Source organism: Triturus cristatus, chromosome 4_2 (assembly GCF_964204655.1).
Source record: "Triturus cristatus chromosome 4_2, aTriCri1.1, whole genome shotgun sequence".
Taxonomy (NCBI): domain Eukaryota; kingdom Metazoa; phylum Chordata; class Amphibia; order Caudata; family Salamandridae; genus Triturus; species Triturus cristatus.
This window is the reverse complement of record NC_140586.1, coordinates 735,692,213-735,715,221: the sequence shown is the minus strand read 5'-3', so window position 1 is coordinate 735,715,221 and position 23,009 is coordinate 735,692,213. Positions and strand designations below refer to the sequence as shown.

At 51.5% G+C, this 23,009-nt stretch overlaps 1 protein-coding gene across 1 annotated transcript in view; it reads right to left on the bottom strand.

The window, feature by feature from the left end:
* Window positions 1-23,009, bottom strand: part of NRDC (nardilysin convertase) — a 1,316,087-nt gene that overhangs the window by 472,626 nt on the left and 820,452 nt on the right. The gene's annotated exons all lie outside the window — the stretch shown is intronic.

The following is a 23,009-nucleotide window of genomic DNA, read 5'->3' as shown; positions in this document are numbered from 1 at the left end:
TTGGATGGAAGCATCCAATGGGTGTATGTCATTATTAGCGCAGTAGATGGCAAATCGTTTCCATTTAGCGGCATAACACGCTCTAGTAGTAGGTCGTCTGGCTTCTTTTATGATATTCATACAGTCTGGAGGGAGATTGAGGTAACCGAACTCTAGGACCTCAGGAGCCAGATCGCTAGGTTCAGTGTTTGAGGATCTGGGTGTCTGATTTCTCCATGGTTCTGGGTTAATAGATCCGGGGAGAGGCGTAGCTTTTGATGTGGAACTAAAGATAGTTCCAGAAGTGTGGTGAACCACGGTTGACGTGCCCAAGTGGGAGCCACTAGTATTAGTGTTAGTGACTGTTGTTTCAGTTTGCGTACCACAAATGGAACTAGTGGGAGAGGCGGAAAGGCGTACGCAAATCTGCCTGACCAGTTCATCCATAGGGCATTGCCCTTCGACTGTGGGTGTGGAAACCTGGCGGCGAAGGTTGGGCATTTTGTGTTTTCGGCGGTGGCGAACAGGTCTATGTCTGGTTGTCCCCACTTTTGGAAGAAGGGGAGTAGAACTTTGGGGTGTAGTTCCCATTCGTGGATCTGTTGTGTGTGGCGACTTAGGAGGTCGGCCACTTGATTGTGGATCCCTGGGAGATGTTCTGCTAACAGGTAGATGTTTTGGGGAATTGCCCATCTCCAGATTTGCTGTGCCAGTTGGGACAGTTGGAGAGAGTGTGTCCCTCCCTGTTTCTGTATATAATACATTGTCGTCATGTTGTCTGTGCGTATGAGGACAGTTTTGTTCTTTAGGTGAATTTGAAAGGATTTTAGTGCTAGGAACACTGCTAAGAGTTCCAGGTGGTTGATGTGGAGCAGTTTTTGTTGGCTGGTCCATCTGCCCTGAGTGGTATGGTGGAGGAGGTGGGCTCCCCACCCCGTGAGAGATGCGTCTGTAGTTAGCACAACTTGTGGAAGAGGCTCTAAGAACGGTCTCCCTTTGGACAGGTTGATGGTGTTCCACCATTTCAGTGATCGAAGTGAGCGACTGTCCACCAACACCAGATCGGTAAGTTGTCCGTGAGCTTGGTTCCACTGTTGTGCTAAGCATTCTTGTAAGGGACGCATTTGAAGTCGTGCGTGTGGGACTATGGAGATGCACGACGCCATCATGCCTAGGAGCTGCATGAACACTCTTGCTGGAAGAGATGGATGAGTTTGAAATTGAGAGATGAGATTTTGTATACTGGCTATCCTGGCTGTGCTGGGATAGGCAATGGCTTTGGATGTATCTATGGTTGCTCCTAGATACTGATGTAAGTGGGAAGGTTGTAGGTGGGATTTGGGGTAGTTGATAGTGAATCCCAAATCGTGGAGAGTTTGAATCGTGCGATGAGTGTGGAGAACGCATTTTTGGTATGTATTGGCTTTTATGAGCCAATCGTCCAGATAGGGGAAGACATGGATCTGTTGTCTTCTGAGATGCGCTGCCACGACTGCTAGGCACTTGGTGAACACTCTGGGTGCTGTTGTTACTCCGAATGGGAGAACTGTAAATTGATAGTGTTGCCCATCTACCACAAATCGTAGATATTTTCTGTGAGCGGGATGCATAGGGATGTGAAAGTATGCGTCCTTGAGGTCCAATGTGGCGAGGAAGTCTCCCTGTTGTAAAAGTGGGAGGACTTGTTGGAGAGTGGTCATGTGAAAATGATCCGAATGTATATACTGGTTTAGTAGTCTGAGATCCAGTATGGGCCTTAGTGTTTTGTCCTTTTTGGGAATGAGGAAGTATAGAGAATATACCCCTTTTCCCTGATGTTGAAGGGGAACTGGTTCTATCGCATGTTTTTGTAACAGGGATTGAACTTCTTGTTTGAGGAGAGAGAGATGATGCGAGGACATTGGACGTTGTTTGGGCGGTATGTTTGGGGGGGATTGTATGAGTTCGAGGCAGTAGCCAGACTGGATAATTTGTCTTACCCACCTGTCTGTGGTGATGGAAGTCCAGACAGGCAGGAATTGTTGGAGTCGTCCCCCGACCGGAGTGGAATGGTCTGGGGGGAGTGGTGGCAAGTCACTGTTTGGTGGCTGGTGAGGTGCGGGTGTTGTTGTTATTGCCCCGTCCTCGACCTTTGTTATTGTTTCCCCTATAACCTCCCCGGAAGTAACCTCTGTTGGGGGATGTTTGTCCAGAATTTTTAAAGGTGGACGTGGTCTCAGTTGATGTGTTTTTGGAGCCTCCTCTATAAAAGGAGCGACGAAAGGAACCCCGGTTCTGTTGAGACTGCAGTGCTCCCATAGACTTGGCAGTTTCATTATCCTTTTTCATTTTTTCTAATGCAGTATCCACTGCAGGGCCAAATAGCTGCTCTTGGTTGAAAGGTTGAGCAAGAATTGCGGTTTGAACCTCCGGTTTAAAACCGGAAATACGGAGCCAGGCATGTCGTCTGAGTAAGACGCCAGTATTGACCGCTCTAGAAGCAGTGTCTGCTGCATCTAAGGCGCATTTAATGGAGGCATTAGATATTAATTTGCCTTCTTGGATGAGGTCAGAGGCCTGGGACTTAAAAGGTTCAGGCAGATGCTGCATAAGGTCCTCAAGTTGGTCATAATGCGCTCTATCATACCTGGCTAACAGGGCCTGGGTATTCGCAATACGCCAATGGTTAGCCGCCTGCGCGGCGACCCGTTTGCCCGAGGCTTCTAAAAGCTTAGACTCCTTGTCTGGGGGAGGCGTTTCTCCAGTTGTCTGAGAGTTAGCGCGCTTCCTGGCATTTGATACGACTAGGGAGTCTAAAGGGAGCTGGGCCTTAATGTATGCAGGGTCTTGCGGGGCTGGTCGGTACTTTTTTTCGATGCGTGGGTTGAGCACCCTAGCTCGAACAGGGTCCTTAAAGACTTCAGTAGCATGCTTTATAACCCCTTTGATCATGGGCAGTATGTGGACAGTCTTTTGTGACTGCTCAAAGGTATCAAGGAGGAAGTCCTCTTCAATGGCGTCTGTGTGCATTGTAACGCCGTGGAATGTTGCTGCCCTATTTATAAGTTGGCCGTACCCTAGGTGGTCATCAGGAGGGGAGGGCTTGGAAGGGTAGGTAGTGGGGTCAGGCATGTCAGGTATAGGATAAGACCAGTCATCCATGGGTGCTGGGTCTGGGAACGTAAAAGGGTCGTTTGGATCAGCAGGATCATCAAATAAATCAGGGTCCGCCCCTCCCCCTAAGTCATCATTATCATCCTGTGGAGGAGGTGAATGATAGGGAGATGGTAAAGGTAAAGGTAAAGGAGAAGCAGGAGGAGGAGGGGGGGACGGGTTAGGAGGTAAAACAGGAGAGGAAGGACGAAGTGGTGAAGTAGCACAGTCCTTTTTCCGTATGGGAGCTGGGGGAGGTGTAGTGTCCAGCTTCCGCTTTTTATATGGGATGGCAGTCACATGTCCCGTTTTAGGATTGATGTAGATCCGCTTCTGAGTAGGATCTGGTCGAAAAAGATCATCTGGCTCCGAAGGTGGTGTCTGTGACGTCCGCTTCGGGTCTTTATGAGCTTGTTTCGGCGGGGACGCAGTTTTCGGCTCCGATGATTTTTTCGGGTCCGATGGATTTTTCGGTGCCGACTGATTTTTCGGTGCCGACTGATTTTTCGGTGCCGACTGATTTTTCGGTGCCGACTGATTTTTCGGTGCCGACTGAGGTTTCGGTGCCGATTGAGGTTTCGGTGCCGATTGAGGTTTCGGTGCCGAATGAGTTTTCGGTGCCGATGGACTTTTAGGCATCGATGTTGAAGAACGTTTCGGTGCCGGTGGAGACTTCGGTGCCGAGGAACGTTTCTGTGCCGAAGGAGATTTCGGTCTTGGAGCCTGTTTCGGTGCCAACAATGAGTGTTTGGGTGCCGAGGGTGTTAAAGGCACAATTAGGTGAGGTTTGCTCGAGCCCGAGCCACCCACAGGCTTAGATGTCTTCGGAGCCGGGCCCGAGGGCGGGGCTTCTGAAGAGGATTTCCGGTCGCGACTGGGCCCAACTGGCGGAGTCTTGACCACTGCTTTTTTGGATGGGGCAGGGGCAGGGGGGGTGGTACTCACACGCTGCCCTGGAGTGATGAGGTCATCGGAATCGTCGGCTTCGGACACGATCTCGAGATCTTCGGTGTCGTCTTCGGGAACATCTTGAGCAAAGATGTCCTCCGGTTCTGGAGCTGGTTTGGCCATAATATGGCGTCGAGCTCTTCGGTCCCGGAGGGTCTTCTTCGAACGGAAAGCGGAACAAGCTGGACAGGTGGACTCGTTGTGTTCCGGCGACAGGCAGAGGTTGCAAACCTCGTGGTGGTCACTGTGGGGGAACTTCGCTCCACACTGGGGGCATTTTTTGAAGGGTGTCCTGTCCATCAGCCGCTTCCGGAACCGGTCCGAGTTGATGTCGACGTCGATGGAATACAAATCAAAGAGTTAAATCGATTGCTGGAAGTTTTCTGCTGGAGCGGAAAAAAGTTCATCCGAACCCAATGGCGGAAAAAAACAATCTGCCGATGGAGTGGATGCCCATGCGCACTGTTGTCCAGGGGAGGAGTCACCAACCTCGTGACCAAAGGCTTCTCCGAAGACAACAACAACCTGCAATCATCCGAGCCCAACACCAGATGGCGATCTTATCCTCAGTGTGTGATCTGCAGCTCATATGCCTCGAACACATTAGTTAGTTAGATTCCTCACCTTAGAATATCCCCAGGCGTCAGACTGGATCCGGAAGATTTTTCGTCAGCAATACCCCTTGCGCGTCGCTAGGCGTCGTCTGCGGCTCCACGTCCGTCATTGGCGTCGTGCGCCGTAATGACGTCGTGGGAGTACTTAGACGCCGCCCTAGCGCGCTGACGCCAGTTCTTGTACATAGCTTTCCGCGCCAGGAACGCAGAGCCATGCAAGAGACCGACACTGGTGCCAAAAAAGTCTAGGGACCTGAAAAGGACAACCTTAACCCTAGATATCAGTTCGCAGAACGGGGAGGATGGGTGGGTCGGTGAGGAATCTAACTAACTAATGTTTCTTACAGATACATCGTTACCGAAGGTAAGTAACTTGTTCATCTGAAAGAAACACGTTAGTTAGATTCCTCACCTTAGAATAGATACCCAAGCAATACCAACCCCGGTGGTGGGTCTGCGAACCAAGATCACACCAGAAAGTCCTAGAGGACAGAACGGCTAAAGAAGCCATCCCTCCGGACTTGGCTGTCTAGGCAATAATGCATGGCAAACGTGTGTAGCGAAGCCCACGTAGCCGCCTGACAGATGTCCTGCAAAGGGACTCCCCGTCCCAAAGCAGTAGTTGCCGCTGTAGCCCGAGTAGAATGGGCGCGCAGCCCAACAGGAGGGTTCCTTTTCGCCAAGGAATAACAAATTTTGATGCACAAAACGACCCACCGGGAGATGGTCCGTTTGTGCACAGCTTTTCCCTTCTTAGCACCCACGTATCCAACGAAAAGTTGGTCGTCCACCCGGAACTGTTTTGTGCGGTCCAAATAAAAGGAGAGCGCACGTTTTGGGTCCAGACGGTGGAGCCTCTCTTCCTCTTTGGAAGGATGCGGAGGCGGAAAGAAGGTGGGCAAGGTGACAGATTGCCCAAGATGAAAGGGAGTCACCACTTTCGGTAGAAAGGAAGGACGAGGCCGAAGGACAACCTTGTCCGGATGAACAGATAGAAAAGGAGGCTTGGACGATAGAGCCTGGAGCTCACTCACCCGTCTAGCCAAGGTGATGGCTACCAGGAAAGCAGTCTTAAGCGTCAGAAGCCGAAGAGGACAATTGTGAAGAGGCTCAAAGGGAGCGCACATCAGAAATGTGAGAACAAGATTCAAGTCCCACTGAGGCATTACGAAAGGAACAGGAGGGAACGTATGAGTAATGCCTTTAAGAAAGCGTTGAACCACAGGGGTCTTGAAAAGAGAAGGCTGATCAGGAAGCCGTAAGAAGGCAGAGAGGGCAGCAAGATAGCCTTTCAAGGTGCCCAGGGCAGAGCCCTGCCGGGCCAAAGAAAGAAGAAAGAGGAGAACCTCAGAAAGAGGGGCGGAAAGGGGATCCACAGCCTTTGCTGTGCACCATGCCACAAATTTGTTCCACCGGCAGGCGTATACCGTCTTTGTGGAGGGACGCCTGGCTGCCAGAATGATATCCCAGACTTCAGGAGGCAAGTCAAATGGCATCAACTGCCGCCGCTCAATCTCCACGCATGGAGATGGAGGCTGGACAGGTTCGGGTGGAGGACCGTCCCCTGCTGCTGCGACAGAAGATCCTCCCGAAGGGGCAGACGTATCGGAGGATCAGTCAACATACTGAGTAGCTCGGGATACCAGTACCTTCGTGCCCAATCCGGAGCCACCAAGATGACTTGGGCCCGGTCGTGCCTGATCTTCTTCAGCACTCTGGGTAGAAGTGGTATACGCGGAAAGGCGTACAACAGACCGCAACTCCACTCGTGACGAAAAGTGTCGCCGAGCGAGTGCCGCCTTGGAAATTCCAACGCGCAGAACTGCTGACATTGCGCGTTCTCTTCGGTGGCGAAAAGATCTAACCAAGGCTCTCCCCACTGCTGAAAGAGACCATGCGCCACTTCGGAGTTCAGACGCCATTCGTAATCCATCATGCACCGGCGGCTGAGTTCGTCTGCTCTGGCTTTCAGAGAGCCCGCCAGATGTTGAACCACTAGGGTGACGCCCTGGTTTTCCAGCCACATCCAGAGGCGCAGAGCCTCCTGACAAAGGGTCCACGACCCCACCCCGCCCTGTTTGTTGCAATACCACATGGCGGTGGTGTTGTCCGAGAACACCTGTACAACACTTCCCCTGACAGAGGGAAGGAAGGCTTTCAGTGCAAGTCGGATCGCTCTCAACTCCAACAGGTTGATGTGGAGGCGAGACTCCGCCGGAGACCAGAGGCCTCTGATCTCCGCCTCTCCCATATGGCCACCCCATCCCAGGAGTGACGCATCCGTCACTACGACATGCTCCGGTTGGGGAAGGGAGAGGCTCTTGCCCTTGACCCAATCGCGGTCCGTGAGCCACCACTGCAACTGCTGTGCAGTGCCCTCCGAGATCAAGACATGGTCGGACAGGTTGCCGTGATGCTGGGCCCACTGAAACTTCAGGTCCCACTGCAGAGCCCGCATGCGCCGCCTGGCGTGATGCACTAGTAGGATGCAGGAGGCCATCAGCCCCAGAAGCCGTAACACTAGCCTGACCGAAACCCAGGATAGAGGCCGAAAGATGGTAATCAGGGCCTGAATATCCCGGACCCGCTGTTCCGGCGGATAGACCCGGAACTGCGCCGAATCGAGAACCGCTCCGATGAAGAGGAGCTTCTGAGAGGGACTCAGGTGTGACTTCGGCACGTTGATGGAAAACCCCAGCAAATGCAGGAGATCCGCCGTAGTCTGGAGTTGGGAGACGACTGCCTGGGGCGAGCCCGCCTTCAACAACCAGTCGTCGAGATAGGGGAAGACTGGAACCCCTGATCTGCGCAGATGAGCTGCGACCACCGCCATCACTTTCGTGAACACCCGAGGCGCACTGGTGAGGCCGAAGGGGAGCACGGTGAACTGAAAGTGCTCCTGGCCCACCGTGAACCGCAGGTAACGCCGGTGGGCCGGCAGGACGGGGATGTGGAAATATGCGTCCTGCAAGTCCAACGCTACCATCCAGTCTCCAGGGTCGATGGCAGCTAGAACCTGAGCCAAAGTCAACATTTTGAACCGTTCCTTCCGGAGGAAGGCATTGACGTTCCTGAGGTCCAAGATAGGGCGTAGGCCCCCTTTGCCCTTCTTGGGAACCAGAAAGTAGTGGGAATAACAACCACGACCTACTTCTGGGCTCGGAACGTGCTCGACGGCCTCTTTGGCCAAGAGGGCCGAAACTTCCCCTCGCAGAAGATTCAAATGATCCTCCGAGATACGGTGGTGCTGCGGTGGCATGGCTGGAGGGGTCGTCTCGAAGGGGAGGGAGTAGCCCCTTCGGACGATTTGCAGCACCCACCTGTCCGACGTGATGGAACGCCAGTGGAGCAGGTGATGGCGAACTCTGCCGCCCACTGGCGTGGAATGGGCCTGAAAGCTCGGACTAGGAAGGCTTTGAGGCGGATGCTGCCGGGATTGGATGTGGACTGACCGAGTCGTTCTCCGGTACCGCCTCGGCGGAAACCACGTCCGTGACCGCGTGCAGGCTGGTTCTGCGGCCGGTGGCTAGGCGGACGTGAGGAGGTGCCCCTTCCTTGGCCACGAATGGAGCGAAAAGCGGAAGTTTGTGGCCGCGGGGCCGAGAGGCCCAAGGACGTGGCCGTAGCCCGGGAGTCCTTGAAGCGAGCCAGCGCACTGTCCGCTTTCTCACCAAAAAGGCGAGCGCCATCAAAAGGCATGTCCATGAGTGTGCTCTGGACATCCCCTGAAAAGGACGTGGACCACAGCCAGGCGTGACGTCGAAGCGCCACCGTGGTAGAAATCGCCCTACCCAGCGAGTCCGTAGTGTCGAGTCCACATCGGATTGCATGGCGTGCTGCATCTCTCCCATCGGCCAGGGCCGAGGAAAGCCACGCCCGGGCTTCCTCCGGGCACAGTGGCAGCACGTCCTCCACCGCATCCCACAGAGAGTGGGAATAACGGTCCAAGAGACAGGCGGTGTTCAAAGACCGCAGGCCCAAACTGAGCGAAGAGAACAGCTTCCTACCAAACTGTTCCAGTCTCTTGGAATCCCGGTCCGGAGGAGCGGACGGGAAGGAGGATTGGGAGGTAGAGGCCTGGATAACCAGACTCTTGGGGGTGGGGTGTTGGGACAGAAAACTGGGGTCGCCCGGAGCAGGGCGGTGACGCCTGGCAACGTTCCTATCCACAGGAGGGACTGTGGAGGGCTTGGACCAGGTGCCCTGCAGAACGTCAGTGAGGGCCTCATTGAATGGCAGCAGAGGCTCAGTGGAGCATGCGGCAGACTGAAGCACCTCAGTGAGGATGTTAGTCCTCACAGCCACGGCAGGCAGCTCAAGCCCAAGGGCTTCGGCCGCCTTGCGCAGCACCACAGAAAAAGCTGCACCCTCCTCCGAAGCCACAGTCGGAGGAGAGATGAATCCAGTGTCTGGAGAGGTATCCAACCCACTGGCCTCCCCCAGTTCATCTGCCAGTCCTGTGCAAGTTGGCTCTGAAGGGCCATCAGACCCCTCCCAGTCGCCCCCGTCATCGGATTCCTGGTAAACAGGAGGAATGATCGGCGCCGGTCGATAGACAATATGTGTCTCTAGCAGCGTCGGATGCGGCGTCGGGCGGCGCCGCATCGGCGTCGGGACCGGACAGGGGCTGAACCGGGGATCGACGTCGACCGGACCCGGCGTCGGGGGTGGTATCGGTGTCGGCGCCGGAGGAGGAGGCCTAACTAGGTCGACCGGCGTCGACGGGGTCCCAGGCTCGGGCCCCTCGGGGACCTGCGGCGTCGGGGCCGGAGCCTCCAACAGCGCCGGGACCGGAGCCGCCGGCATGCGAGGTCGCCCAGTCGAGTCCGCGGGGCCCGAAGGCGCGCCAGCGGGCGTCGACAGCGGGGCCAGGCTCCTCATGGCCGAGAGGAAGGCACTGTCCTCCGCCGGCGTCGCGTCAGTCCCAGGGACCGTCGGGTATGGGGACTTGCACGGCTCCTGCGGAGCCGCGGGGGTGGAACCACCCGGACCCTCGGCCGAGTCGCGCGACCGGCGAGGGGAGTCCGAAGAGCGGAGTGCCTCGACTTACCCGAAGACTTCGGGCCAGACGAGTGAAGATGTCGAGTGCGGCTCCGCGATTGATCCTTGGACCTCCTCCTGGACCGGGATTGAGAGCGACGCAGAGCCGAGTGGCGAAGCTCGAGAAGCTTGCGGGACCGCTCCCGCCTAGCTTTCGAGGTCAGGGCCATACAATCGGAGCACGACGCCGCGTCGTGGTCGATGCCCAAGCAGTACAGGCACCGGCGGTGATGATCGGTCACCGACATCAGTCGGTGACAGTCATCGCAGGCCTTGAAACCAGGCATCCTACCGGCACCAGAGTCGAGAATTGACCAAAAAGAGTCAAAAAAGTTAGTCAAAAATTGACTAAAGGGGTAGCTCTCCCGGATCTGCGCTAACTGGCGCGGAAAAAAAAAGAACTGACGTCAGCGCGCGAAGGCGGCGTCTAAGTACTCCGACGACGTCATTCCGGCGCACGACGCCAACGACGGACGCGGAGCCGCAGACGACGCCTGTCGACGCGCAAGGGGTATTGCTGACGAAAAATCTTCCGGATCCAGTGTGACGCCTGGAGATATTCTAAGGTGAGGAATCTAACTAACGTGTTTCTTTCAGATACCTACTTACCCGGTTAAAGTTAACCAGAGCCCCAGCATCACAAAATGGATGCTGCTGCCACAGCCACAAGTCTGACCTCCTGCTGCTGGGAGTCCTTCCAGCGAGGGAGGCTTGGACAATAGGTTTCCTGCCTTGGGAGGTGCGAGCACCACCCTAGACAGGATTTAGTGTATTGGGGCAGGGAGGATTGAATGAAACTAGACACTGCCTGTGGCACACAAGGTGTCCCATGCATAGTCCAGTTCAAACCGGTGCTGGGGCACTCCAGCCCCAGCTCTGGCGCGAAACTGGACAAAGGAAAGGGGGTGTAGCCACTCCCCTTCCTAGTCCCACCCATAGGAGGGACCTTGCAGGTAGCCCAGCCCACTAGCCCAGTATATCAGTAGCTAGCTGAGCCCTGCTAAATTAGATTAACCTGAATCTGCAACTTGAACAGAAACTCTGGACATTCGACATTCGACCTCAGGAAGAAGACTGAAGAAATCTCCCTTGTGGCCAAGGAGTGACCACCCTGGGCAACCAGGCACCATCCAGCGACCGCTGCTTGCTTTGCGACTGATCCTATGAGGGACGACTGCAGAGACTGACCAGCGCCGAGACTTCCAGACACCTCTGAACCAGATCCACATCTCCAGCGAAGCTGAGACCCGTGGAGGCAACGAGGGACGTGGGACCGGCAACTTGGGAAAAGTGGCTAGTAACTGACTAGCGCGACTTACGAGGCTCCCTCGAGGCTGTGCTTGGGGAATTGAGAGGTTTTAGGAGACAAGGGTACCCCGATATGTGAACCTGGGGTGATAATGAAGAGTTAAGAACAATGGTTCAAGGATGGCCCAAAAGGGTCCAATAGAAAAGGTGACCCAGGCAGGGTCACTTGTTTTTTAAGATAAGTGAAATCAATTCCGTAGGGAGCAGGAGACAAAGTAGGTAAAGGGTCATGTAGGTCAAAAGATAGCAGGTATTTATTTAAACAAAGTCAATTTTAGAATGTACATCAGCCAGCCCCAACAGCTGCAGGACGTCTCTGACTGCTTGGCCTCAGGCTCCCATTCACTGCCCTGTCGCCCCTCTAAAGAAAATTACATTCTCCAGGCGGATCTATGTACTGCCAAGCTGCTTGTTTTCAAATAATTAACCTTTGAAGCCCCTGCCTCCCACTTTGGAGTCTCTAGGAACTTTACGGGCAGTTTAACTTCAAAATACATGCTCACCACTGTCCTGAAGATGAACCCCAATAATTGGGTTCGAAACGCCGTCGACCACCCCACAACATGAATTCCTTATAACTTGTAAAGATCAATTATGGAATTCAACTACTATATTGTTGTCAATGCGATGTCTTTTTAAAACTACTATCACTATTTCACACCACGCTTTTCTTATTTTGTGAGCATTCTAAAATTGACTTTGTTTAAATAAATACCTGCTATCTTTTGACCTACATGACCCTTTACCTACTTTGTCTCCTGCTCCCTACGGAATTGATTTCACTTATCTTAAAAAAACAAGTGACCCTGCCTGGGTCACCTTTTCTATTGGACCCTTTTGGGCCATCCTTGAACCATTGTTCTTAACTCTTCTGGGGAATTGAGAAGCCCCACTACCGAGCACCATCTGCAAAGAAGACCAGCTCCCCACACTTCACGTGTTCTGCGTGGGGCCCTTCTGCACCTGTGTTGCTCGAAGTGTTGTCCGGTTGCTGGCCCGTTGGCTAGTAGCCTCTGTGACGATGGACCTTTACTTTCATCTTGCTGGTCCGGCTCCTCCAGACTGGCACCCGCTCCTCTGTGAAAGAGAAGCACCCCAGACCTTCCTGGTCTGCACCAGAAGCAAGTCCTCCATCCTGCGTGGGTTCCGCTTGCCAAGGCTTGTTGGGTCCTGACTCGACTTCGACGCCGCCGACAGCAAGAGCCTTCGTGGGACAGCTCACCTCCTGGTCCTGGTCGTCCTCGACGTCTCCTGGTACCCGTGGCTGCTGCGACAAGCTTCACCTCTTCACCTGCATCTTCACGACATCGCCTGGTTCCTTCCCGGCTCCTGGCTGGTGACCTAGACTGTCCCTTCTGCTTGCAGGTTCCTTCCTTCTTGATCCCCACCTTGGGATCCACCGGACACTCTTCACTGACTGCCTGTCAGCAACTTTCCTTCAGGCATCCATAGAAGTCAACGACGAAACCCGACGCAAGTTCACACCTATGCACCCGCAGCCCGTGGGCTAGCTAACTTGGGTACTTCGGTGCTCACAAGGGTATTGACAATCCTAGGGTTTAGTTTCTGAGTCTCGACTTTCTAGCTATACCAGAAGTGTCCTAAAACTGTTAATTTCTAACTGCTATTAATTCTATCGACTTTTACGCATTACGCGTGAGTGTTTCCACTCTGCACCTGAATCCCGTTAGCCTCCCACTTCCTAACCTTTGGTAGTATAGTGTAGCCCCAGCGATTCCCTAGGCCTAGGCCTATCCTGTGTTCGTGACAGTGGTCCTTATACCACTTACTTAGTATATGGTTTGCGTGGCCCCTAGGGCCTAACTGTATTACTTACCTGTGTGACTTAATGTATGCTTAAATAAGACTGTGTTGTACTTACCTCGAATCTCATAAAGAGTGCTGAGGGTTTGACTAGAATAAATACATTCTATTTTTATATATATCTGTTGTGGTGTCCTTTCAATTGGTATTCAAGGGATTACATGTGGTATAACAGCTGGCTTCACATGCCATTCAGAGTTTAGCCTAAGACTGCTCTTGTCCATGCTACCACTAGGATAGCTGGTCTATAAGGTTGACTTTACAACCAATCACCATAAGGGTTGTTTGGACTGATACAAGGTGTACACTAGAATTAGTGACATCATATATCAGGCCAACTTCTCACATGGTCCTACTCAACTTTTGCAAATTCCATATTTGTTTAAAGTTTCTTTAAATTATATCATTACCTGAAGTACTTTCTCTGATGACTTGGACATTGAAACTGTGCATAATTTGCTTTCAGATTTAGAGCAATCAGTTGCATTTTCTAATGATGAATTGCATGATGGTACATCTAACTTTGGCGACATGTTCGGTTATCAACATTATGATCACCATTTTTTACACAAAGCTAGTATAACACGTGCTGTTTACAACTGCACCGAATGGGAACTTTGCCCAACACCTCCGAAAGGTGGTTCAAAAACATTTGCCTGTTATTACTATAGGCTTGCACTTACACCTGAAAAGAAGAATATTCTCACAGACACCAAGCTGCTTTACTCTGCTTCTTTTTTTTCCCAACTGTCCATACAGGGCTTCGACTTTTGGAAAGACACAAAGTCAATATGGGGAACAAGAGCTTGGCAGATTCAAGGACAAGAGTCCTTGTTCAGGGCATGCCTCATACCACATCAAATAACTTTCCTGAATAAAACAGTGAAGCAGACTTCCTGTCTTGGTTTAGTTAAGGCGAAAGATTTGAACACACCTCATATTCCCACATTTGCACGTTTTGAACATTGGCAACAATACACTAAATACAGTTAAGATAAGCTAGGTTAAATGCTCCGTAATGGATCATACAATACATCAAACCCCGATCAGCAGGGTTGGTTGGGTTGGCCTCTAGACACAGATAAATGTCAGTCTTGATTCCTGGGTAACACGGGAAGGTTTAAGATCAACAGCCCTGACCTATGCTATGCACAATCAGAACACGCAGGGTTGGTGACGTCATATAGTGTTGGGAAGTTATGGCTGGATTGGCTAAATACTTCAACACTTTCCCAGGTGAAACAACGCTTGTCCCTGCTTTCTGATGACCTGGATCTCAGGGATTTTTTACTAGGTCTCAGAAACCCACATCAAAAGCCCTTCTTATACAGTATATACAACGAGCTCAGCAGGAAGCTGCAGAGAGATTGCATGCGATCGACAGGGTTAATATGGAAAAGGCTTAAGCTGTGTGTGTGGTTGACAACGGAATGACAACATTATCATCCAGAATGTATTCACTGGACAACATTTTGTCTTCTGGAATCTACATAATTCAGCAGGACTGTCTATTTTACAACATGGACAGTCACAATTACGATCAATCGTAATACTGAGCTGGATGTTACAAACACTACATTCTGGCCATGTGCCGTGGTGTTACATCAACACTACTAGCCTTTTTTTCTCAATATGATCAGTCAGAAAGGCAAATAACTATGGCTCGCAGAGATGCACAAGTTACTACTTGTGTAACGATATATCTGTAAGAGACATTAGTTAGTGATAGATTCCTTACCATAAAATATCCCCAGGCGTCAGATTGGATCCGGAAAGTTTTGCTAGCAGTACCCCTGCGCGTCAGTAGGTGGCGTTGTGCGGCTCTGCATCCGTCGCTGGCATCGTAAGTGCCGAGACTACTTAGGCGCCACCCATGAGCGCTGAAGTCAGTTCTTTCTTTTACCGCGCCAGCAAGCGCAGATCCGGTTAGAGCCCATACCGTACTCACTTTTTGTCTCCTTTTCTCCTTGGTGCACATAGGAATGCCTCGATTGAAGTCTTGTGGGGCCTCCCGTCACAATATGTCGGTAGCGGACCTCCACGATGTTTGCCTCTACTGCCTGGAGACCGACCACGACTCCCGGGACTGCCGGGCCATGGCCCCAAAGGCCTTGAGGGAGCGGCGCCGGAAGTTGCTGGAGATCCGGCACTCGTAACAGCGCCGTTCCAGGTCTAGGGATCGTTCCAGGGAACGCTCGCGGGGCCGAAGTCGTCGCTCCTCGGGCCTCAAGTCTTCGCCCTCGGACTCTGGTAAGAAACGACATAAAAAGAAGTTGAAGAAGCGAGTTCGCTCTCCAACGTACTCCCGTCGATCCTCGGATGCAGATGATGGGGACAGGGGTTCTGCCCCTGCGGCTCCTTTGGAGCCTGGAGTCCCGCAGCCTACCCGCCTTACCCTTGTCCGTTGGCGACTCCCGAACAGGTGCAAGAATTTCTTGCTACCATGGACTGCCTCTTCAGGCCTCGGGCTCCCGCCAGAACGCCTTCGGGCCCGTGTCCGAATCCTGTTGGGCCGCCGGTGGATCCAGCATCGGCGCCACAGGATCCTGCGCCGTTGGCTCCAGCCCCAGCGCCACCCTCGGCCCCGCCTCTGTGTGCAGTGTGTCTTATCCTTGCCCCGGTTCCAGGACCAGGACCAACTTGTTCCGACCTGGGATCCTCATTGGGACGCGGCGCCGGCTCTGCCCCGTTCCCGGCTGCCAATTTCCTTTTACCATGGCTGAGACACCATCCACAGACTGGATTATCCATGGTTAATTCACCCTACCTGTCATGTCCTTCCAATTTCAATAGTGTCTCCAATACCACAGGTAGGCAGATACGAAGTGCTGGGGGAAGGTTATGTGTGCAAGTATTGGGAATTACCTTTCAGATTTAGATACAGGAAGGGGACACAGAGGTTTTCCTAAGTGGTACAGACTGTGAAGACGCTTTGAGCGGATCCTTACTTTGCAAAGACATTTCTCTTCATGGGGCACGTAATGCTTCTGTTATGAACTGGTCTTGTTATCTAAAGGGTTCCCCGGCAGCTGTGATACTTCCTGTTTTCAAACTGCTCTCGAATTGCTCCATAAATGTGCTTCAAAGAGTTCCTCTGAGATCGTCGCCTGCGGTTATGGGCAACAACAATGCTGCGTCTGCGTGTGGGAATATTTCGGCTTGTTTTTTAAAACAAATATATCCAAAACAGTTTCGTTTTATATTATTTTTCTAGGCAGCATGGCTTTCTGAGTGCTTAGAATTTCAAACAAGTATACGCACTTTAGGCTTTTTACCAGTACAATGACTTACAGCTTTTTAGGGATATTTTAAAGTGAAGCTTGCTTTTAGATGATTTTAAAAATAATGTTTTAAGATTTTATTCCATTTTGTGGTATAATGGCCATTTAGATAGCTTTTATATATTAACCCTTAGTATGAGGAGTGGGTGTAATATTCCTGAGTAGGCCCATGTTGTGAAGAAGCTTATTTCTTACATTGCCCTACAAAATAATATTTCAGCTGTGAACGTTTGCACACATTTGCATGCACAACATTGTTGGATTGGTTTCTCTGAAACTACTTTGTTTACGCATCAAGCTTCGCACAACATTATCCTGACACATTGAACATCATGTACTAGGCCACTCTATACACTGGGTACAAAAGATGTCCTATATTCAGGAAACAGTCGGAACACCGTGGTCTTAACCAAGCTAAACCACGCATATGTCTTAACGCACGAGTATTTATCTATGGTAATGATATATCTGTAAGACACATTAGTTAGTGATAGATTCCTTACCTTAGAATTACACCCAGGTGTCAGACTAGATACGGAAAGTTTTCGTCAGCAGTACCCCTGCTCGTCGGAAGGTGGCGCTGTGCGGCCCTGCGTCCGTCGTAGGCGTCATGATCGCCGGGATGATGTCGCGGCAACTACTTAAGACGCCGCCCTCACGCGCAGACGTCAGTTCTATACGCAACTTTCTGCGCCAGGAACGCAGAGCCATGCAAGATACTGACCACTGGTGCATTGAAATTAGGGCCCTGAAAGGGATGACCGTAACCCTAAAAATCAGTTCACAGAACGGGGAGGATGGGTGGGGCGGTAAGGAATATATCACTAACTAATGTCTCTTACAGATAAATCGTTACCCAAGCTATGTAACTTGTACATCTGGAAGAGACACATTAGTGATAGATTCCTTACCTTAAAATAGATACCCCAGCAATACCAACCCCTGTGATGGGTCTGCGAACCAAGATCACACCAGAAAGTCACGGAGAGCAGAACGGACAAAGAAGCCGTCTCTCCGGACATGACCGTCAAGGCAATAATGCTTAGTAAAAGTGTGCAGCGAGACCCACGTGACTGTCTGACAGATATCTTGCAGGGGGACACCACTTCCCAATGCAGTAGTAGCTGCTGTCGTCCTGGTAGAATCGGCGCGCAACCCCACCGGAGGTTGCTTTATAGCCAGAGAATAACAGGCTTTGATACACAAAACAACTCAGTGGGAGATAGTCCTCTTTGGACAGCCCGGACTTTCTTGGCGCCTACGTAGAAATAACTGGTCATCCACCCGGAACGGTTGTGTGCGATTCAGGTAAAATGAAAGCGCACGTTTTGGGTCCAGACGGTGAAGCCTCTCTTCCACTCTGGAAGGGTTCAGAGGCGGAAAAAGAGTGGGCAGGGTGATAGTTTGCCCGATGTGGAAGGCAGTAACAACCTTTGGCAAGAAGGAAGGAGGAGTGCGAGGCACAACCTTGTCCGAATGAAAAGACAGAAAAGGAGGTTTACAGGAAAGAGCCTGGAGCTCACTCACGCGCCTAGCGAAGGTGATGGCCACCAGGAAAGCAGTCTTTAAAGTCAGTAAACGAAGAGGACAGTTGTGAAGTGGCTCAAAAGGAGCGCACATCAAATAAGAACCAGATTTAAATCCCACTGAGGCATCACAAACGGAATAGGAGGGAAAAGCTGAGTAATGCCTTTGGGAAATTTACTTACGACATGGGTACTTGAAGAGAAAGGGCTGATCAGGGAGCTTAAGAAAGGCCGAAATTGCTGAAAGGTAGTCCTTAATAGTGCCCAGAGCAGAGCCCTACCGGGCCAAAGAAAGAAGGACCAAAAGTACTTCTGAAAGAGGGGCAGAAAGGGGATCCACATCCTTTGCTGTGCATCATGTCACAAATTTGCTCCACCTGCAGGCGTATACCTATTTAGTGGAGGGATGCCTGGCTGCCAGAATGATATCACAGACTTCAGGAGGCAAGTCAAATGGAATCAACTGTCGCCTCTCAATCTCCACGCAAGGAGGTGGAGGCTGGACAGATTCAGGTGGAGGACCGTCCCCTGCTGCTGCGACAGAAGATCTTCCCGAAGAGGCAGTCGGATCGGGGGATCCATACTCCTACTGAGTAGCTTAGGATACCAAACTCGTTGAGCCCAGTCCGGAGCCACAAGAATAACTTGGGCCCGGTCGCACCTGATCTTCTTCAGCACTCTGGACAGAAGTGGTATAGGCAGAAAGGCGTACAACAGACCGCAACTCTACTCGTGACGAAAAGCGTTGCCGAGCTAGAGGCGCCTTGGAAATTCCAACGTGCAGAACTGCTGACATTGTGCGTTCTCTTCAGTGGCGAATAGATGTAATCAACGCTCTCCCCACTGTTGAAAGACCTTGCGCCACCTCCGAGTGAAGATGCCATTCGTGATCCATCATGCATCTGCGGCTGAGTTTCTCCGCCCTGGCATTCAAAGAACCTGCCAAGTGTTGAACCACCAAGGAAATGCCTTGACGTTCCAGCCATGTCCAGAGACGCAGAGTCTCCTGACATAGGGTCCACAACCCCACTCTGCCTTGCTTGTTGCAGTACCATATGGCAGTGGTGTTGTCTGTGAACACCTGCACTACTCTCCCCTTGACAGAGGGAAGGAATGACTTCAGTGCAAGTAGGATCTCCCGGAGCTCCAGAAGGTTGATATGGAGCCTGGACTCCGCCATAGACCAGAGGCCTCTGATCTCTGCCTCTCCCATGTTGCCGCCCCATCCCAAGAGGGACGAATCCGTCACCACTGTGTGCTCCGGTTGCTCGCTGTTCGGGAGGAAAAGCCCTAAACTGCGCCGTGTCCAGAACCGCTCTGATAAAGAGGAGCGTCTGAGAGGGAATAGGGTGCGATTTCGCCACGTTGATGGAGAACCCCAGCAAATGCAGGAGGTCGGTCGTAGTCTGGAGGTTGGAGACAACTGCCTGGGGCGAGCCCGCCCTCAACAACCAGTCGTTGAGATGAACAAGTTACTTACCCTCGGTAATGCTTTTTCTGGTGGATACAGTATCTGCCTGTGGATTCCTCACCTTGTGAATATCCCCTCCGCCAGCATTCCACAGAATTTTTCCTAGCTCTCCACGCCGACGTGGACGTCATAATTCCACGGCTCCGCACACGACTCCGTATAATGTCACCGGAGCCATAAGAGAGCCACGTCGGCGTGATGATGTCAGTTCCACCCATTTTTTCCATGCCTCTGAGGCGAACAGGTGGACTGACACAGACTCAAGTATACATAGTACACAACAACTGAACCAATACATACAGCACAAAGTCAAAAAGGAAAGCTAAAAATATCAGCATTTCCTATAAATGTACTAGATAGAAAATACAACGAATAAACAACCAGCCAAAAAAGGTATCATTTTAGGTATACAAAGGTGGACAATGGGGAGGCGGGAGGGACAGTGAGGAATCCACAGGAAGATATGTTCTTCTAATGGATACATCTGCCAGTGGAGGGTGTCCACCTTCCTATACCAAAAAAGTCCTGCAATACAGAGCGTGCAACGTCCAAGCAATAATGCTTTGCGAAAGTATGGAGGGAGGTCCAAGTCGAGGCCTTGCAAATGTCTAACTGGAACACCCCTGGCCAAAGCAGAGGTGGAAGACTTAGCTCTAGTAGAATGAGCTCTAATACCCTCAGGAGGAACCTTACCAGCAAGGGCGTAGCAGATCTTGATGGTTAGGATGATCCACCTGGACAGAGTGCGCTTGTGCATAGCTTTGCCTTTTGACCGTCCAATATAGCCCACGAAGAGCGGATCTTCCAAACGAAAATCTTTTGTTCTGTCCAAATAAAAGCTCACTGCTCTTTTACGGTCCATGCGGTGAAGTCTCTCCTCCTCCTTGGAAGGGTGAGGGGGAGGATAAAACACAGGGAGAGTAATGGACTGCCCCAGATGAAAGGGAGTAACTACCTTAGGAAGGAAAGCAGCCCTGGTCCTGAGGACCATCCTTTCAGAATGTAAGGATAAAAACGGGGGTTTTGAACTAAGAGCTTGAAGCTCACTCACTCTCCTTGTTGAGGTTATGGCTACAAGAAAGACCGTTTTAAAAGACAACAGCTTCAAAGGGCAGCTATGAAGGGGTTTAAAAGGGGACCCCATCAAAAAAGATAAAACCAGATTAAGGTCCCACTGCGGCATTACCAAGGGAGCAGGTGGAAACTTATTAGTAAGACCTTTGATAAATCTTAAAACAATAGGAGATTTAAATAACGACGGCTGATCTGAAAGACACAGAAAAGCCGATAAGGCTGATAAATAGCCCTTAACCATGGCCACAGCACAACCCTGCTGAGCCAAGGAAAGAGCAAACTGAAGCACATTAGAAAGATGGGCTTTCAAAGGGTCAATGGATCTCTCTCCACACCATTTAACAAACTTAGACCATCTATAGGAATAAATCGACTTAGCGGAGTGTCGCCTGGATGATAATTTAACATCCACTACGTCCGGCGGGAGAGAGAAGGAACTCAGGTTGTTCCGTTCAATCTCCAGGTATAAAGGTGCAAACTCTGGAGGTGGGGGTGTAGAACCTGCCCCTCCGACTGCAAGAGGAGATCTGCCCTGAGTGGGAGACGGAGCGGAGGGTGCAATGAGAGGTGAAGTAGATCTGTGTACCACATCCTTCTTGGCCAATCCGGGGCGATCAATATAACTTGGACCCGGTCTTGGCGAATCTTCCTCAGGACCCGAGGAATCAAGGGTATGGGAGGGAACGCATAAAGGAGTTGTGAACCCTAACTCAACTGAAACGCGTCCCCCCAACGCCCCCTTCATCGGAAACTGGAGACTGCAGAATGACAGGCAATGCGTGTTCTTTTGAGTGGCAAACAGGTCCACCCGAGGAGTCCCCCAAGTCCGGAAGATGTGCTGAACTACTTCTGGATGAAGCCTCCACTCGTGGTCGGCGGAAAACTGTCGACTGAGACTGTCCGCACGCATGTTCAGCACCCCGGCCAGATGATTCACCATCAAGCAAATCTGATGGACCTGAGCCCATAGACCAGAGTCGCAAATCCTCTCTGCAGAGACGGTACAAACCTACTCCTCCCTGCTTGTTGACATACCACATCGCAGTAGTGTTGTCCGTCAGGACTTGAACTGACTGACCACGAAGGGAAGGGAGAAAAGCCTTGAGCACCAAACGTATCGCCAGCAATTCTAGAAGATTGATATGAGACAATCTTTCCTCTGGATACCAAAGCCCCTTGATCTCCAGATCCTCCAGATGAGTACCCCACCCTAGGGTGGAGGCACCCGTTACCACCGTGGCCACCGTTGGAGGAAGATGAAAGGGCTTTCCTTGAGACAGATTGCCCTCCACGCTCCACCAAGAAAGGTCCGCTGCAGCTTCTCTGGAGATCCTGACTGACTTCCTGAGATCCCCGTTGTGCTTATACCACTGCCTGCAGAGACACCACTGGAGCACCCTCATGTGCCAGCGTGCATGGGTGACCAACAGAATGCAGGAGGTGAACAGACCGAGCAGACGAAGGGCCTTCAGAACTGGAACAACCGCTCCATTGTGGAATAAAGGGATCATCTCCTTAATGTCAGAATTCTTTGTGGAGGAGGAAATGCTCGGCACACAGTAGTGTCCAGAACCGCCCCTATGAACAGGTTGCGCTGAGAGGGCACCAGGTGAGATTTGGGCATATTGATTGAAACACCCAAGTTGAATAACAGATGAGATGTTACCTGCAGATGATGTTGCACCATCTCTGACGACTCTGCTTTCAGTAGCCAGTCGTCAAGGTATGGGATCCCCGACCTCCTGAGATGGGCAGCCACCTCCGCCATCACCTTGGTGAAGACTCGAGGTGCAGTAGTAAGACCAAACAGGAGGACCGCCAACTGGTAGTGTTGCGACCCAACCGTAAAACCGAGCTACTTCCTGTGCGACTTCAGGATTGGGATGTGGAAATACACATCCTGCAAGTCGATCGACACCATCCAGTCTTCTTGCTGCAACGCCTGAAGAACCTGTGCAAGGGTCAGCATCTTGAATTTCTCCTGCTTCAAGTAAAAGTTCAAGACTCTGAGGTCCAGGATCGGATGCAATCTGCCGTCCTTTTTGGGAATCAGGAACTACTGGGAATAGCATCAATGACCCCTTTCCTGCTCTGGAACCACCTCTATCGCACCTTTTTGCAACAATGCAAGAACCTCCTTCTGCAAAAGAAGCAGATGGTCCTCTGAGCAAAAACCTTGGCAAGGAGGGTAAGGGGGAGGAAATTCCCGAAAGGGAAGGGCGTACCCATTCTCTACAAGGTTTAAAACCCAAAGGTCCATAGTGACCAGTTTCCAACCTTGCAGAAAGTAGGACACCCGGCCCCCAACAGGCTTCACATGATCCAGGATGAGGGATCTAGGGCTGCTTCCTTGTAGCATCACTAGGAGCAGAAGAGGCTGAGGAGGAGGAGGGATTGCGGCCAGAACCACGTCGACCCCTTTGTCTTCCTCTATATGACCTTCAGAGAGGATTTTGTTGCTGCTGCTGCGGAGGTTGACGGAAGGAGCGAAAGGAAGACCTACCAAAACCCCTATACTTTTTGAAGCCAAAACCTTTAGACTGTGTCTGCAATCCTAATGACTTCGCAGTAGCTCTGCTATCTTTGAACCTCTGTAAGGAAGAATCCGCATTCTCTCCAAAAAGCTTTTCCCCATCAAAGGGTAAGTCATCCAGAGTGGCCTGAACATCAGATGAAAAACCAGAAGAGCGGAGGCAAGCCTGCCTTCTAGTGGCTATTGAAGAACCCATAACTCTGGCCACAGAATCAGCCGTATCTAGGTCTGACTGAATAACCTGTCTAGCTGCAGCTTGGGTGTCAGAAATAACCTCCA